This window comes from Sminthopsis crassicaudata, chromosome 2, assembly GCF_048593235.1.
Source record: "Sminthopsis crassicaudata isolate SCR6 chromosome 2, ASM4859323v1, whole genome shotgun sequence".
NCBI lineage: Eukaryota > Metazoa > Chordata > Mammalia > Dasyuromorphia > Dasyuridae > Sminthopsis > Sminthopsis crassicaudata.
Window position 1 is genome coordinate 293,189,564 of NC_133618.1, and position 13,450 is coordinate 293,203,013.

The following is a 13,450-nucleotide window of genomic DNA, read 5'->3' on the forward strand; positions in this document are numbered from 1 at the left end:
CAACAGCCTGTGCTTCATTTGACATAGCCAAGATCCCTTCCACAACATAAGGAGACACTGGAGGATTTTAGCACAGAAGATCCTAAAAACCAATGTGAAATTTTACTACTTATTAGACACTATTGGTTGTTATTTATTACAATATTTCCAGACCATGGGAACATAACTAATCATTTGTTTTTCCAGGCAGCTCTTTAATCATTATGGAAATCTGCTCTGGCAACACTGAAAAGGAGAGCCAAGTGACAGGAATGTCACCTCTGGGAATGTGCTATTGTGCTTTGCTAGATGGAAAAACTCAGTAGCAAGTGGATCTCTTAGGACTCAGAAAGGATGTACATTACATCGAGTTTTCTGAGTGTTTTTTCCCTTTCCAAAAAGTTCTAATTCCTCAGGGAAATCTTCAGTGACATTTTCAGCACTCAAGGATCCCTTTCTTCTTCCAATTCCTGTAGCATTTATTGTCTGGACCTCTTATTGGGCCCTTAACACATGCTTCCAACATCAAAGTAACAGTACAAATGGACAGAATAGGTGTTGAAGACAGGAAAACCTGACCTTGAATCCTATTCCCCTAGCAGGTCACTTCATCTCTCCATGACTCAGTTTCCTCATCTATAGAATAAGAAATTTCACTCAACAGCTTCTAAATTCCCAGCAGCCCTAAATCTGTGATCCCGTCATCTTTTGGGTTTTTAATGTATTATATATTAACACAAGTCACTGAGCTAGGTGCTGAAAACAAGATGGTTGGTCTAAAGGGCCTTTTTACTCGAGGAAGACAGCATGCATATGGATAAATAAATCCAAAGTAAGGGAAACAGCTGGTACAGAAGATAAACAGCCCACCTTGGAGTCCAGGAGATCTGAGTTCAAGGCCTATCATTGACACATATTGATTGTGACCAGAAGCAAATCACTTAATTTATGAGTGCCCTAGGCAATCCCTTAAGCTAGTAAATGGAAAGACAGATACTATTTTTTCATATAATAGGTGGAAGAAATTCTGTACTCTAAAGAAAGCATAGATCTGGGTGCACAATGAAAACAAAGTAATTTTGGAAGGGTAAATCACTAGTAGCCAGGGAGATCAGGAAAGACCTTAGATGGGTGTTGGCACCTAAGCTTAGCCTTTTAAATAACCTTAACTATTTCAAGGAATAGGAGAAAGGAAGGAGAATAATCCTGGGGGTTAGTTCCAAGTTTCCTTCCATTTCTGATCCAAAATTCAAGAATTTGTGTACTGATGGTTCCAAAAATATGAGACAATGGCATATTTATTGTCTTCCTATCTTCCTGCAGACCTAGCAGAATATAATAAAAAACATTAGCAACAATAATATAATTATCCCTTCTACTTTGTTGGGTATATATTTCATGCATTTTTGAATTCCTAAACTTTTTCTTTGTTGTCTGATAATGTTCACATGTCATCTGTAGTTTCCAAAAACTCCCCCCAAAATTTCCATTTAATTTCTAAGATATACACGAAAATCACAATGGGAAAAGGTAAGATATGGAAGGGATAACTCTGGTTAAATCAATAATCGTTTATCAAGTGCAAGATACTGTGCTGAGTTCTGAGAATGCAAATACAAACAGAAAGACAGTTCTTGTCCTCAAGGTGCTCACATTTTAAGAGAATAAGATAACACATAAAGGGAAGCTAAAAAGTAGAGAAGAGAAGAAAAAGCACATGCTGGGAAAAGTCTGGAATTAAGCATGGAACCCAGAGAGAAAAGAAGACATGACTGACCTGAACATTTTCCTTAAAATGAAGGTTCTGGGGAAGAAGCAACATGGCTGAATGGATAGAGAGGTGGGTCACAACCCTGAAGTCTTGGATTCAAATCTCACCTCTGATACATATTGTGACCCAGGGCAAATCCCTTCATTTCTCATACTTCTGGACAGCCAAGATTTTAAGTTTCAGAGAAGGAGCTGTGTCTTGCATTGTGGCTTCACTCAAGATTTCACTATATCTAGGAAATCACAGTTCTAGTCTCTACCTCTATTAATAATAATAATAGTAATAATAAATGCTTCAAAGCCCAATCCACCATCCACGCCAAGAGGATTAGATTAAAAAATTCCTTCCTAGGGAAAGGAACCCAAAAATGTTTGTGGCAGCCCTTTGTATAGTGGCAAGAAACTGGAAACTGAGTGGATGTCCATTAGTTAATTGGAGAATGGCTGAATAAGTTATGGTATATGAATGTTATGGAATATTATTGTTCTGTAAAAAATGACCAGCAGGTGCATACCCTTTAACTCAGTAGTGTTCCTACTGGGCTTATATCACAAAGAGATCTTAAAGAAGGGAAAGGGACCTGTATGTGCCAAAATGTTTGTGGCAGCCCTCTTTGAAGTGGCCAGAAACTTGAAATTGAGAGGATGCCCATCTATTGGAGAATGGCTGAGTAAATTGTGGTACATGAATGTTATGGAATGTTATTGTTCTGTAAGAAATGACCAGCAGGATGATTTCAGAAAGTCCTGGAGAGACTTACATGAACTGATGCTGAGTGAAATGAGCAGGACCAGGAGATCACTGTACATGGTAGCAGCAAGATTATATGATGATCAGTTTTGATGGACATGGCTCTTTCCAACAATTAGGTGTTTAAGGCCAATTCCAAGAGAGCCATCTACACCCAGAGAGAGGAGTGTGGGGACTGAGTGTGGATCACAACAGAGCATTCTCATTTTTTGTTGTGGTTTGTTTGAATTATATTTTCTTTCTCATTTTTAAACTTTTTGATCTGATTTTTTGTGCAGCAAGATAATTGTGTAAATATGTATGCCTATATTGAATTTAACACATAGTTTTACCATGTTTAACATGTATTGGATTAATTGCCATCTAGATGAGGGGGTAGGGGAAAGGAGAGAAAAATTGAAACACAAGGTTTTTCAAGGGTTAATATTGAAAAATTATCCATGCATATGTTTTGAAAATAAAAAAACTTCAATAAAAAATAAATTTTAAAAAAAGTTCCTTCCTAGCAAAAGCCTTTCCCACTAGGAGGGCTCAGGAAATCTTGGCTTAATTGTATGAGGAGGCGTTATGCATGTACTTCTCCAGGAGAGGAGAGGAGAGACAAGGAAGAGAGGAAGGGAAGAGGAAGCAGGAGAGAGGGAATGGGAGAAAGAATTGTATAAGAAGTACATCATATCTGTGATCCCATCAGAATCATCCCATTCCATCAGTTTCTATTCTAATGGAATACACTAAGACTCCTCCATCCCTCCCTGGGTCTCATTATCCATTTTCCTGTAAATCCTCTATAGAAGATTCACTATGTGCACTGGAGAGCTTCCTCTGACTCTGTTACCAATTTGAAATGCATCACATCATTGCACATGGAAAGTCAGCCTCAGAGTCAAGAAGAAATGGGTTTAAAATCTATGTCTGGAGCATATTGGTTTGTGGCTGTGGCAAGCCACTTAACCCCTTCATGCCCAGGGAAACATCTTGCAGAGCAGAAGCCGACCTGTGTTGGAAAAGGTTATTTTCTTACTTGGAGTTCTCTCTACAAATGTAAATACAGACCCAATCCAAAAAAAGGATACCAACGTACCATTGGGCAATCAATTTGTTATTTCTTCATCTTTCTATATGACTAGCTACCACTTTTTAAATCATACATGATTTTGATGGTATATTTTATGCAACTTCTCATAAACAAGTCATGCTGGAGCCTATATATGTATAGCACATTACCATTGTTCTTTGGGTCACTACAACTGAGATTCCTCTGAAATTGTGGTTTTTCTGTTCTTAGCCATATCACACATAACACAAATATTGGTATTTAAAAGGGAAGGGGACTGAGAATATTAGTATTGTAAAGAGAGGCATCAAGCTGTAGTAGAAAGCTGAAGGGCAAGAAGAGCTAATCCAATTCCAATTGATCAATGATGGACAGAATCAGCTACATCCAGAAAAGGAACACTGGGAAATGAGGGTAAACTGTGAGCATTGTTTTTTTTGTTTGTTTGTTTTGTTTTGTTTTGTTTCTCTTCCCAGATTATTTTTACCTTGCGAATACAATCCTTCCTTTGCAACAACAACAACAAAATTCGGTTCTGCACATATATATTGTACCTGCCATCTAGGGGAGGGGGTGGAGGGAAGGAGGGGAAAAACTTGGAACAGAAGGGAGTACAAGGGATAATGTTGTAAAAAAAATTATCTATGCATATGTACTGTCAAAGAAAATGTTATAATTATAAAAATTAATAAAAAAATTTTTAAAAAACCAGCAACAACAAAAAAAAGAAAGCTGGAGGGCTGGTTCTGATACCAGCTATTTGACCATGAGTCAGTCATATAATCTCTAAGTCTCATTTTACTCATCAGAAAAATAAAAGGAATAATACTTGTGAAGAATTTTGTAATCTTAGCAGTATAAATATTCATAAAAAGAACCCCATCCCATCCAGAAATAAAAGTTTTTGCAATAATGATTGCTTGAGATCAATGAAAACAATGAATAATTTTCCAATCACTAACTAGCCCTCTCTATTTCTCTTTTTTTCTGTTTCAAGCCCAGCTAGCTCATTTTTCATCTAAGATAGATATATTGATGGGATTTGGTATGGAATATATATGTATAGGATAGAATGGCTCAATGGGCTACCCATTTCAACTACATGTTATAGCATGGACAATATATTTTTTCATCCACTTGATTTTTTTCAGTGTGAATGGTCAAGTAGATCTCTTTTTAATTGTCACTAACTTTTAAAAAGAAGGTTCTTTCCTCCTACTTCATGTAAAGAATAATGAATTCAAGAAGAAAACATAATCTTAAAAAAAAAAGGATTATAATAGGATTTACCATTGAAAAGTTAGAAGTCATTTTGGGACCAAGTTGATTCATTAGTAGTAATAATAATATTAGGGGAAATGGATATAATCTGCAAAATACTTTACATATATTCTCAGTTAATTAACTGATTGATTGATTGATATGAAGGATCCCCTTATACTGGGATTTGGAAGAGTGGAGTAGAGGTAGAAAATACCCTAAATTCAATAGTAAAAAGAGAGAAATATATTTTGGCAGTGTCTACACTAGTCTTCTAAACCAATAGGCATATTTTCCAGTACATTAACATTCATTGTTTCTGTATTATTTATTTGACCATTGACCACTACCTTGATATATGAGTGGCCTAAGGTGATCCTCTAAAATAGTGATACAACTAAGATTAAAACACAGACCTCCTGAACTTCCAGTGTTCTTTCCTTCATAGCATACAACCACTCAAGAAAATGAACCAGATGTGTAATAGTTTCAAGTGCTTTCCCTGGTGTGGCCACTATTGGAAATTAAAAGTAAAACTGGCTTTTTCTGACTTTAGCAAAAGAAAACTGTATCTATACATGTGTATTATGTATAAGGAATATGGAAAGTTTGAATTGGAGCACATAGCAAAGAGCATGTCTAGAGCTGAGCCCTTTTTAGTGACAAATATGCTTTGACCTTTGCTAACAGATATGTGTAACTAAGGTTTCTGGTCAGTACTCATATTGTGCACCCTCATTCCTGGAGCTAAGAACTGTATCAAATAGGATTAATCATTGAGACAGGCAGAGTTACCCACTCAGTAAACTTTAAGAGGAGTGACTCCATCATCTTTGAGCCCTCTTTTTTCCTTCAAATTTTTGTATTATTTTCCAAATATATGTTAAAACATTTTTACATTCATTTTTTTAAAAATTGAGTTTCAAATTCCCCCCCCCCCCTTCAACCTCTCCCCTTTAATTGAGAAGACAAGAATTTGAGTTAGGTTATGCATGGGTGTTCATGGAAAACATTTCCATATTAGTCATGTGAAAAAAACCTACCGCTACTTCCAGTGCCTCCCCCCCAAAAAAAATTAAGAAAAATTAAATTTTAAAAAAAGTACACTTTGATCTGCATTCAGACTCCATCATTTCTTTCTTTGAGGCTGGATAATATTTTTCATTATAAATCTTTAGAATCATTTATAAAACTTATAATGCATGGTATTACTCAGAGTAGCTAAGTCATTCATAGTTGATCATTGTACAATATTGCTATTACTTTGCATAATAAAAAATTTCCTGTTCATATCTTTTGACTATTAACTGATTAGGCAATGACTTTTATTATAAATTTAACTCAGTTCTTTATATACTTGAGAAATGAAGCTTTTATTAGAGAAACTTACCATAAAAATTTCTTCTCAGTTTTATGTTTTGTTTTTTTCCAATCTTGACTACATTATTTTTATACAAACCCTTTTAAATTTAATGTAATCAAAATTTCCCATTTTACATCCCATAATGCTCTCTGTTTCTTGTTTAGTCATAAATTCTTATCTTATCCACAGATCAGCCATGTAAATTATTCCATGCTCTCCTAATTTTCTTATGGAATCATCCTTTATGTCTAAATCATAATCCATTTTGCCATCTGCTTTCACTGCATGGGTGAGTTCATCCCATTCACATTCACAATTATGATTACTGTGTATTTCCCTCCATCTTATTTTCTCCCTTATTGATACTTCTCACTTTCTGCTTTCATCCTTTTCCTCCTCAAAAGTGTTTTGCTTCTCACCACCAGTTTTCCCAATTTACTCTCACTTTTTATCAGTCCTTCTTTCTTTATCTTCTCTTCTCTTCTTTGCTTCTCTTCCTGCTTCCTAATAAGATAAGATAGATTTTTTACCTAAATGAATGTGTATATTATTCTATGTTTGTAAGTATCAAGTGTTGCCTTCCATATTGTGAATATATATATTGTTACACCCCTATGGACTACTCTAACCTGGTAGCTCCCCTTAGAGCTACTCTTAATGCCCGTCCGTCGATGGCACGGCTAGGCCACACTTACCCCTCTTCGGGCACCAACCCGGATCCCATAGAGACAGACCACCATTAGGTAGGGGTGAAGCGAAAGAGAACTTTATTCTGAGATAGCACATATTTATATCCCACTGATGATATGGGGGAAGGGGGAAGTCCTCTAGGAACCTGGCATAATGAGATTGGCCCAAGAAGAAGGAGGGAGGCGTGCTAGGCTTTGAGAGCACTAAGGAGGGAGGCGTGGTACCTGGAGTCAGATACCGCCTCAAGGGGCTGTGCCCCACCTCTATATAGGACTCGCCTGCCCCTCTGAACCTCTCATCCCTCAGGTCCTCCCACATGCCTTGAACTGCCTTCCTTGCTTCCAGAAGCTTTTAACCCTTACAATATATTTCTTTTTTTCACCCCTTAATTTTATTTTTGGAGATATCTTTCTATCATAGTCAGCTCAGACCTGCGTCCTCTGTCTATGTATGCTCCTTCTAAGGGCCCTAATTATGATAAAGTTTTTAGGAGTTAGAAGTATTATCTTCCTGTTTTGGAGGGTAAACCTTATTGAACTTTAACTTTATTCAATCCCTTATGATTTGTCTTTCCTGTTTATCTTTTTTATGTTCTCTTGAGAATTATATTTGAAGATCAGATTTCCTATTCAGCTCTGTTTAGATCATCTAATAATCCTTAAATTATTTCTCCTCAATCAAATTCCAAGTCAGTTGTTTTTCCAATGAGACATTTTGTATTTCACCTCCATTTTTTTAGTCTTCTGATTTTGTTTTATTGTTTCTTGATGTCTCATGGAGCTTTCCACTTATCTTACAGTTAAAATCAATTCTGATTTTTAAGGAATTATTTTCTTCTTTGAGCTTTTGTACCTCCTTTTCCATTTGGCCAGGTCTACTTTTTAAGTTCTTCTTTTCAGTGAATTTTTATATATCTGTTTCCATTTGGCCCATTATACTTTTTAAGTTCTCTTCTTCAGTGGATCTTTATGTCTATTTCCATTTTGGTTTTTTTGTTTTTTGAAGCAATTAAGGTTAAGTGATCATCCTAATTCACACAGCTAGTAAGTGTATGTGACTCCAAGGCCCATTTCATTTTTTAAGGTTTTCTTTAGTATTTTTGTGCCTCCTTTCCAGAGCTTTTAACTCTTTTTTCATGATTTTCTTGCATCACTCTCAAATCTTTCCCCAACTTTTCCTGTACTTCTCTTATCTGATTTTTAAAATTCTTTTTGAGCTCTTTTAGGAATTCTTTTTTGTTTTGTTTTGTTTTGTTATACTGATAGGGTTGTTGTTGTTGTTGTTGTTGTTGTTGTTTTGCTGGGGCAATTGGGGCTAAGTGACTTGCCCAGGGTCACATAGCCAAGAAATGTTAAATGTCTGAGGCCAGATTTGAATTCAGATCTTCCTGACTTCTGGTCATGGGCTTCAAGTACACCAATAATTTTTAAATTGTCTCTCCTGGATCTATTTTCCAGGTCAGCTGTTTTTGCAATGAAGTATTTATATTTTTTTCCATTTTTTCAGTCTTTTTAATTTGTTTGATTGATTCTTGATGTCTCATAGAGGCATTTCCATTTGCCCTGTTCTAATTTTTAATATGTGATTTTCTTCTGTTAGTTTTTGTATCTTTATTTCTTCTTGATTAATTTTACTTTTCAAAAGGTTATTTTCTTCAGTGGATTTATTTTGCATTTGGTCACTTGTATTTTTTAAGGAATTGCCTTTTTTTTCTAAGCAGTTGACTGTCTTTTGCATACCTCTCATTTCTTTTCTCATTTTTTTTTCTTCTCCCTCTCTTATTTGCCTTTTAAAGTTTTCTATGAGCATTTCCAAGAAGCCTCTTTGGGCTTGAGACCAATCACTCTTTGAGATTTCTTCTATGGATATTTTGTCCTCATCTGAGTTTGTGTTTTGACCTTTCTTATCACCGGAGTAGCTTTCTATGGTCAAAGTTCTTTTCTGTTTTTTGCTCATTTTATTTCCTTTTCTTTTTGTATTTTCTCTCTCTCTCTTTCTTTCTTTCTTTTTTTTTTTTTTTTTTTTTACTTTTAAGGTGGAGCTCTGCTCTTGAGGTAAGGGGAGCACTGTCCCAACTTACTGTGCAGCTCTGAGCCTTGGCTTTGAGCATAGGTGCTCCTTGTGATTATGGGGGGTAGCTTTGCCTGGTCTTTCCAGGAAACAGTCTGTTTCCAAAGATTTGCCTTCTGAGCTGGGCCTGGAAGCTGCCCCACTGGAAGTTGCTCCACTACTAAGTCAGGACTGAGGGTCTCAGTTAGTGATTTTCTGTGATTAAGATTCTCACTGGCTGAGCTGAACTGCACACCCAGTGAGACTGATCTTTCTTGAAATGTTTCCAATCTATCTTGAGCTGGAAAGTGGTTTCATTCTGTTTCTGTTTAGAGGTTTGGTTTCATGTGCTTTTTGAGGGAAACTGGGAGAGTTTGAGCAGCTTCCTGGCTTCACTATGCCATCTTGACTCCACCCCCAGAAGCAGAATTTTTTTTTGAGAGTCTGATACCAATTTACATTTTTCTTTGCTGCTTTGCATGTAGCTGTTCCTACACCAGATCTTCCTCAGCACCACGATAACTTTCTATGGTCAGGTTCTTTTTTTTGTTTTTTGCTAATTTTCCCATCCTATTGCTTGACTTTAATCATTATGTTATAGTTGGGATCTGCTTCTGGGAGGGAGGGGGCACTATCCCAAGTTTCATATTTTTGTGCTGTTTTCAGACCAAGTTGTGGGGATCTGTAAAGTTTTCAGTTCTTTCAAGACAGCATGATCTGAGGAGATGCGTGGTCACTGCTCTCCTGGTCTGTACTCTAGTCTGTGAGTGACCACAAGCACTTTTTTTTTCTGAATACGGAACTATGCCTAGGCCCCCCTCCTGCTAGTGCTCCTATTTGCTGGGACCTAGAACTCTATGAACAATGCTCCCAGGGCCAGCAAAGGCTCCCTTGTAATTTCCTTCTGTTCCCTTGTCTGACTCCTTACCTCTGTGAACTGGAACCCTGGAAGCCACTGCTGCCCATTCAGTCAGCTATAGAGCCTCCTGTTGACTTGTTAAGGTATGGCCTGAACTGGCCTGCATTCTAATCTCATCCCTGTGAGCTCAACCTTTGCTGCCAATCTTGCCTTGGGCTGGAAAAATGTTTCACCTGATTTTTTTGTTGATTCTGCTGCTTCACAATTTGTTTTGGGGCAATATATTAATATTATTTGGAAGAAAATTTGGGAAATCTCAGGCATATTAGCTCCATCTTATCCCTTTTTCTTGAAGAATGGTTTTTATACTTTTATTTAAAATTTGAATTATACTTAAAAAGGAAAAAGAAACATTCTTAACTCATTGGCTGGCACTACAAAAAACCAGGCAGTGATGGTTTTCCAATGATAGTCTTAGACTCTTTTTAGAGGGTTACCAGGGTCAATCTTTAGACAAGCCAATGCTAGCTACTAATTCCATCAAGTTGGGAAGGGAGGAAGGAAAAACTTCTTTATTTCTCACAAAAGGATTAAGCATAGACCCTTCTTTGCAAGTCTAAATTCTCATTATCTTTGTTATTGGTCCCTTATCTTTCATAATTTCAACAATTGGGCTGGAGGGAAATCAACTAATCAGGGCACCTTTACCAACTCTTCCCCTACTCATATACAATTTACTGAGAAAGTAAAGAGATAAAGTGAGGGGTCTGCTTTCTGAGAAAGAGGGACACATTGGGCTATGAGAATGACACTGGGGAATGCTTACATTTTTGGAATAGTTTGAAAAATACAATACTACTGCTACTACTACTAATAATAATATCAAGCATTTATAAAACCTTTTAAAGTTTGCAAAACTCCAAAAAATACAGATGACAACTTTTCTAAGTAGATGATACTATTTCCCCTGCTTCACCACTGAGGAAACTGAGGCAGACAAACTGAGTCATTTAGTTAAGTGATTCAGGGTTACATAGTTAAAATGCATTTCTGAGGCCAGATTTGAACTTGATTCCTCTTGACTCAAGATCCAAAGCTCTAGTCACTGACCTACTTAGTGGCATATCCTATTTGGTCCTTACAGCAATCATTAACTATTTTGGTTATTAGCTTTCATTCCTGAAGAGAACCAAAACAATATCACTATGTTAAAGTTAAGTCGCAGTGTCTGACCATAGTTGGTCAGATGTGGAAACTGAGGCAGAGAAAGATGAATTAATTGTAAGGTAGGACCATAAATTCTGATAAATTGGGATTAAGAAAAAAATGACAGAATAGGGGGAGGCATCAGCATTCTGTAAAAGTGGGAAGGTCTGGAGTCATGATGTCTAGGACAGAAGGTCTTTCTTCTTATCTGGATTAAACTTTTACAACTTATAATCTTAGAGTAGCCAGCCCTAAATTCTAATGATTAGGAGGGAGGGGGTGGTGTTGCTACCAGGGTGATTGAGGCAGAACAATTCAAGAAAATGAGGCAGAACAATTCAGGGAAACTGAGGCAGAACAGTTCAGGGAAACTGAGGCAGAACAATAAAAGGGAACTGTGGCACAACACTATGAGACTGCAGTTTGTATTTTCTCAAAAAGTTGCCAAAGGAAAAAGATAAGAAATTTCAAGGTTCCTAGTTTTAGCACCAATATTCTTCTAGTTTGTTGTATGACTGAGTCACAAAACTGTAATCTCAGAATAATTGAACATGATGATTCCCTCAGAAGGGCAGCTAGATGGCTCACTGAATTAAGCACCGGATTGGAGTTAAGGAGACAAATTCAAATATGATTTCAATACTTACTAGCTTCCTGACTCTAGGCAAATTACTCTGTCTTAATCCATTGGAGAAGGAAGTGCAAATCACCCCAGCATCTCTCAAGAAAACTTCATGGACAGAATAGTCCTCTTCATGAAGAGTTGGTCACAACTAGACAGCAAGTCACTCAGTGGGCAATGGAAAGTATTAGAAAAGAGGCAATAATTTACCAAAAAAGAGGAATTGCAAGAAAGGAAGAGTAACAGAGAAGTGTCATTCCACTAAATTAAATTGAGTAAGCATTTATTAAATACCCACTATGAGTCAGAAGCTAGAAATAAATATAAAGTTTCCTGACCTCAAGGAGCTTATGTTTGTGTGTATAAAATATTGTATATTTCAAGAAAACCCATGAGTTTTGCAGTTGAGAAAGCTGTTGGTTTAGAAGCCCAGAAATTCAGCTTAGACTAATGAGTTCTATAAATGCATTTGTGTTATCTACACCCTTGTCTGCCAGTTTCTCCATGACCAGATACAGTAGCATACACTTGTGAGACATTTTAATAAAAAACCTGAGGCAGCATACAATTTTGAAAGTGCCTTCTACATCATTAAAGAAAGATTAACTTATGTTCAATATCATCATATTAATATTATGTGTATTTTGTTGCATTTTATTCCTTGATGATTAGTTATCCTGAGTTACATTAATCAGACCATTCAATTAAGCAGAGCACCCAGTTTCCCAGACATTCTGGAAAAAAAGACCAAACAAGAATTTACTGTAATGATAGTCTACTGAAATATGAATAGTATAAATAAATACTCATATAAATACCAGTTGGCTATAATTTTTAGGGTTGCCAAAGAGCTGTGGATTTAATTAAAACAGGGAGAAATTATGCAGTTTTGATCATCATCATATTTTTTTTAAAGCTAATGGAATCTTAAACTGAATTAATAGAAACATAAGAGTCCAGAACAAAGAAAATGATAATTCTACTGTTTTTTATCCTGGTTGAACATACTTGGAATAATGTGTAGTTTTAGAAATTTAAATGAGTGAAGTTGCTACAGGTAAGTCTGAAATTGGTTGATGAGTTTGGCACACAGAACAGCTAAAGCCAATTGTGCATCTGCAATCCATTATCAATATGGTGAGCTCCTGGGAATTTAGAGGGTGGAGGAGGGGGGAGGCAGCAGGATGCCTAAGAAGGGGCAAACCAGCTCAGGTCAAAAATCAAGTAGGTCAAACTAGGAAGGAAGGGGGGAGGGATGGAAAGAAGAAAGAAAGGAAGGAAGGAAGGAAGGAAGGAAGGAAGGAAGGAAGGAAGGAAGGAAGGAAGGAAGGAAGGAAGGAAGGAAGGAAGGAAGGAAGGAAGGAAGGAAGGAAGGAAGGAAGGAAGGAAGGAAGGAAGGAAGGAAGGAAGGAAGGAAGGAAGGAAGGAAGGAAGGAAGGAAGGAAGGAAGGAAGGAAGGAAGGAAGGAAGGAAGGAAGGAAGGAAGGAAGGAAGGAAGGAAGGAAGGAAGGAAGGAAGGAAGGAAGAGAAGGGAAGGAAGGAAGGAAGAAAGGGAAAGAAAGGGAAGGAGAAAAAAGGGACAGAAAGGAAGAAAGGAAGGCAAGAAGGAAGTGAAGGAAGGGGAAGAGAAAAGGAGGAAGGGAAAGAGGGAAGAATAATGGGAGAAAGGAAGGAATGATGGGAGGAAGGGAGAGTGATGTAGGAAGGGAGGGAGGAAGAAAGGCGAAAAGGAGGAAAAGAAAAAGGAGGGAAGGAAGGAAGGAAGGAGGGAAGGAGAGAAGGAACAAAGAAAGGAAGAGAGGGAGGAAGAAAGTTTTTCGAAGAGTCAATGACAATTTAGAATATAT